Below are 6,000 nucleotides of genomic sequence, written 5' to 3' on the forward strand. Positions count from 1 at the left end.
GTCAAGCACTACAGCTGTTTGAGTCTGATGCGGAGAAAGATGATGAACTTTTACTGCCGCCTCCTCCCGAATGTGAACTGCCTCCCCTTCCTGCTGCTCCAGAGCCTCCGGCTCCTGCTCTGGCTCTTCCCCTATCTACTGTTAACCCTTCTTTTCATTCTGATACAAATAGTTCCTTTTCTAGCACTGATCCATCTAGTCTTACCACTGGATGTGAAACCCAGGTTTAACAGCTACAAACTCAAATGCAGCATTTAACTTCATTAGTGGAGACATTATCCAAAAGACTTAATACGCTAAATTCGTCTTCTGAAGTTATTCCTCCTCCCACGACCCCACCGCGGCCCCAGCCTAACCCTCAGGTATACCCTATTGCGGCTTCCCCAGGGAGGGGACCCCCCCCAACAAACTTTTACTCTGCCAGCTCCATATGATGATGAAGGGGATGATATCCCCCTTCTGCCTGATTTTGATGACTGCCCACAATCTTTACAAAGTTTTCATGCTTATTCCCTAACACGGGAAAGATTTCCTCCCGATGCTGAATATCCACAAGGCGGTCTTAATGTTACTTATACCCATCTGCCTTTCAAAATTCTAAAAGAGCTTAAACAAGCCATCTAAAACTATGGCCCGCAATCACCTTTTGTCATTAGGTGGAAAGGGGCCATTGCAGGAAAGAATAATCTTATTCCTACTGACTGGGAACACTTATGCAAGACAGTATTGGAGGGACCTCAATATTTACAATTTAAAGGATGGTGGTTAGGGGCGCCTGGGTGGCTTAGTCGGTTAAGCATCCGACTTTCACTTAGGTCATGATCTTGCGGTTCGTGGGTTCGAGCCCCGCGTTGGGCTCTGTGCTGACTGCCAGCTCAGAGCCTGGAGCCTGTTTCAGTCTGTGACTCCCTCTCTCTCTGACCCTCCCCTGCTCACGCTGTCTCTCTCTCTCTCTCCTAGAAATAAATAAAACATAAAAAAAAAAAATTTAAAGGATGGTGGTTAGAGGCAGCTCGTGATCAGTCCAGGAGGAATGCCACTCAGAATCCCCCTGGTCCCACTGAGGAAGAACTTACAGGTTCAGGAGGGTATGCTACTCTCCAAGGCCAAGCTGGGTTGTCTGATTTGGCATTAACCCAATTAAAGGTCATTGTGGTGAAGGCCTGGATGAAGATAGAAGTCTTGGGAAAAACTGCTCCTTCATTTGCCAAAACTATTCAGGGCCCTACTGAACCTTATACTAATTTTGTTTCTCAACTCAAGGATGCAGTTTTGTGAGGTGCAGGGGATTCTGCTGCCGCTACTACTCTTTCACAGGTTCTTACTTTTGAAAATGCTAATCCTGTTTCTCAAAAGGTTCTCAGACCAATTAAGGCTCAAGGTGGGGATTTAGATGAATACATTCATGCTTGTGCAGGTATTGGAGGACATGTTTTCCAAGCAGAATTGTTAGCCATGGCAATTCATGAAGGTTTTACAGGAAGTCAACAAAAATGTTATAAGTGCAGCAAACCTGGACATTTGCGGAAAGATTATAGAAAAGGAAAGTCAACAGGACTAGGGAATACTGTAAAGGACATAATGTTCCCAAAACCTCCCAACCATTAGGTCTCTTGTAAGCGCTGTGGTAAAGGCAGACATTGGACTAATGAGTGCAGATCTATTAGAGATAAAAATGGCAATCCAATCCCTGCTTTGGGAAACCAAGCTGTTAATCTTAATGCAGGAGAAAGGATAGCTCAACTTTTGCTCCTCCCATGCCTTTTCTTTCATTCTCAAAACATGAAAAGGAAGGGAGGTTTTGGTAGTACAGGAAAGCAAGTTTTTTGGGGAAACATGAATTGGGGACCAATGCCCTTCTTTGACACTAATGATTAATAACTGATCCTTTGCAGGACTCATAGACAAGGGGCTGACATTTCCATCATAGCCAGGTCTCAGTGGCCTTCTGATTGGGCCCAACATAAAGTCTCTGTTAATTTGTCTGGCTTGGGCAAAGCCCAAGAAGTTTATCAAAGTTCATACCTGCTTATATGTGTTGGTCCCAAAGGATAACAAGCCACAGTACAAGTTTATATTGTTGATATTGCCATGAATCTTTGGGGACATGATCTTTTAAAACCATATGGAGATTTCCTTCATATTCCCGCCTTGTCCTCTCAAGCAAAAACTATAATGATGCAAATGGGTTATAACCCTTTGCCTTCAGCTTCATCTTCCAAGCCTTTTTTTAAACTTACGGCCACTGTTTCTCATGCTATGTCACCACAAGCACTTCCTCTCCAGTGGAAGACTACAGAGCCTGTATGGGTGGTGCAGTGGCCATTAACACAGGAGAAATTACAGGTTCTCAAGGACTTAGTACAAGAACAACTTTTAGCAGGTCATATTGAACCATCTGTCTCCTCTTGGAATTCCCTTGTTTTTGTCATTAAAAAGTGGTAAATGGAGACTATTGATAGATCTTAGAGAAGTGAACAAACGACTTGAACTTATGGGATCCCTCCAACCAGGGCTCCCTAACCCTTCCCTGATACTACAACATTGGAATATAACAATCATTGATTTAAAAGATTGCTTTTTTACGATCCCCTTGCAAGACAAAGACAAGGTTCTTTTTGTCTTCACAATCCCAGAGTATAATTACGGAAAGCCAACACAGAGGTATCAATGGAAAGTCCTTCCACAGGGCATATTAAATAGTCCTACCTTATGTCAGGAATTTGTTGATAGAGCCCTACAGCCTGTGAGAACACAATACCCTTCAATGTTGATCTACCATTATACGGATGATATACTTCTGGGTACTGAGACTCAATTAGAATTAAATAATAGTTTTGGAACTCTTCTTCAAAGTCTAAAAGCTTATGGACTACAATTGGCTCCCGAAAAGGTACAAATTTTATCTCCTTTCCAATATTTGGGTTACACCTTGTCAGAAACAACTATAAGGCCTCAAAAAATTGCCATTTGTACTGACAAACTTAAAACCTTAAATGATTTTCAAAAATTATTAGAAGACATTAACTGATTACGACCCATCTTGCGTATCCCTACATCTGCCCTGACACATCTGTTTCACCTTCTAGAAGGCGATCCTGCCTTGGAGAGCCCTCGGATCTTATCTCCTGAGGCAGCTAACGAACTCTCCTTTGTAGCTCAAAGAATCAAGGAATCCTTTTTAAATTGCATTGAACCCGGAACATTGCTGCAAATACTCCTCATTTTTCACACTCCTCATTCTCCTTCAGCTGTTATAGTATAACAAACTTGTCTGGTGGAATGGCTTTTTCTATCCAATAAACAAACTAAACACCTTATTTCCTATCATAACAAGGTGGCCCCCCTATTGATAAAAGGGCGTTTGAGAGTTTGACAACTTATAGGATGGGACCCTACCTAGTTCATAGTGCCTTACACCGAATAGGAAATATCATCACTCTTACAATTTAATGACTTATGGCAGATAGCTTGTTCTGATTTTCTGGGAGACATTGATAATCATTACCCTTCTCACAGACTATCTGATTTTCTTAAGCGCACTCCTGTGATCCGTCGGAGGGTCGTTCAAGACTCTCCCGTCCAAGGCCCTACCATATTCACTGATGCTTCTGGTAATGGAAAGGCAGGTTATTGGTCTGAACCTGACCACAAGATCGAAACCCATTCTTTTCCGTCTGTACAACAAGGTGAATTGTTTGCAATTCTTTTAGTAGTACAAAATTTCTTGGATACTCCCAGTATGCTGTCGCTGCTGTCTGTCGTCTAGAAGTATATGTTTCCCCTTTATCTACTTCCTCCTTGGATTCTTTGTTCCTCCAAATACAATCTGCCCTCCAGAACAGACATTACCCTATATTCATCACACACATCAGATCCCATTCCAAACTTCCTGGCCCTTTGACTAAAGGTAACGCTACCATTGATTCCCTTTTGATAGCCACGATATTGGATGCCCAGTTCGAACATCCATTGCATCACATAAATGCTAAATGTCTTCAAACACGGTATTCTCTTTCCAAGGAACAAGCCCACCACATTGTTTTAGAATGTGACACTTGTCAACAATTTGCTTCTGTCCCATTTCAAAAAGGGGTTAATCCCCGTGGGACACAACCTAATGAACTTTGGCAAATGGATGTAAGCACTGTCCCTTCCTTTGGAAAGCTACAACATGTGCATCATTGTACTAATACCTTTTCCCATTTTCAGTGGCCTACGCCCCTGGCGTCTGAAAAGGCGGATGCCGTCAATCATCATCTTCTGGCCTGTTTCGCTGTCATGGGAGTCCCATCTTCTATCAAAATTGATAATGCTCCTGCGTATGCTTCCAAAAAGCTCATGTCCTTTTTTGAGATTTATCACATTAAACACATTACTGGCATCCCTTTTAATAGTCAAGATCAGGCTATTGTGGAATGTGCCAACCGTACTCTGAAACTTCAATTACAAAAACTAAAGGGAGGAGATTATGGGACTTCCCCAATAGAACAACTTTATAAATTATTATACACCTTTAATTTTTAAAATTTGTGGTCTACTCAAGATGTTTCCGTGGCAGAGAAACATTTTTTTCAGTCTCCTCCCCCTGTAGAGATACCACAACCTATATTCATTAAAGAGTTGAACGGTACATGGATACCTGCTCATGTCCTGCAATGGGGCCGAGGATATGCTTATGTCTCCACAGATACTGAAAAGTGTTAGGTGCCATCCGCTGGATAAAGCCAAGGCATGGCAAAGAGACAACGCTTCAATGAGATGGTGAAGGAGTTTCATCAGTTGGATCACCAGAGCCGGAGCTTCACAACCGGGACACAGATGGCAACACCACCCACCTTAGGACAGCTGAAAAAGATGACACAAGAAGCTGAACGGATTGTCCAACATTCAGGCCAGAAACTTACCCCTTCCACTTTATTTTTGGCAATGCTGGCCGTGATATCTTGCCAGGTAACGACCGCCAATTACACTTATTGGGCCTATATCCCTAATCCCCCTCTTCTCCAAGCCATATCCTGGGGTGAAGCTGAGGTCATTGTGTATACTAATGAAACTCAATGGATGCCTGGGCCTTATGATTCTTCCCTGCCACAACACCTGGGAGAGGAAGGCAAAAATCTGACCACAGGGGGCTCAGGATTACCTGTTTGTATAGGAATGCCCCCCTGCCTCCAGCCTTCCTATGAGGCCTTGGGTCTCACTTATAATCATTCTCACTTTGCAGCAACCACATTTCTTTTGGCTGTTAAAGGGTTTAAGATCCTTTCCCACAATATAACTGTCAATGAAACCCCACCTACACTTCTATCTCTTTGTCCTATGCCCAATATTGATCCTGACCTGTCTCACCTTTCATGGACTCATTGCAGAGGCAAAACTCCTAAATTGTTGGTCAACAGTACTACAAAGATCATATTGGAGCCCCCATTGGGACTTCCAAACAAAATTCTCATATTCTCCTTAGACAGCATTATCATAACCGCACCCTCGACAGCTCTGCAAATGAACCAGTGATTTGGCATGAAGCTGGCCTAATCCCCCCTATTCTGCATCCTATGGGATCAACCCAGATGCAAGGACATATTTGGAAGCTTATGGCCTCTTTGGAACCAATTCGTACTTGGGTTGGCAGTATGTCTTTGAATATGTCTAACAATAGATTTATCCATGTTAAATTTAACCCTAACAACTCTCGACGTGTTCAAGCATGTGTTCATTATCCTCACCTTATGTTAGTGGGAAGGATCACCTGGGCCCCAGAAAATGGTTTGGTCAATTGTACAGAAGATTGTAAGTTTTACACTTGTCTAAACTCTTCTTTTAATATAAATTTCTCAACCTATCGCTTGTATCTTCTTCGCAATCATGCAGATTTGTGGACTCCAGTAAATTTGACTAGACCTTGGAGTGAGTCATGCAGTATATAACTGTATATATCATTCCTTAAAGATATGACTCAACGAGTCAAAAGGGTTGTGTGGGCTATCATAGCAGCTA

Source organism: Crocuta crocuta, unplaced genomic scaffold (genome assembly GCF_008692635.1).
Source record: "Crocuta crocuta isolate KB4526 unplaced genomic scaffold, BGI_CrCroc_1.0 scaffold310, whole genome shotgun sequence".
In the NCBI taxonomy this organism is placed as follows: domain Eukaryota; kingdom Metazoa; phylum Chordata; class Mammalia; order Carnivora; family Hyaenidae; genus Crocuta; species Crocuta crocuta.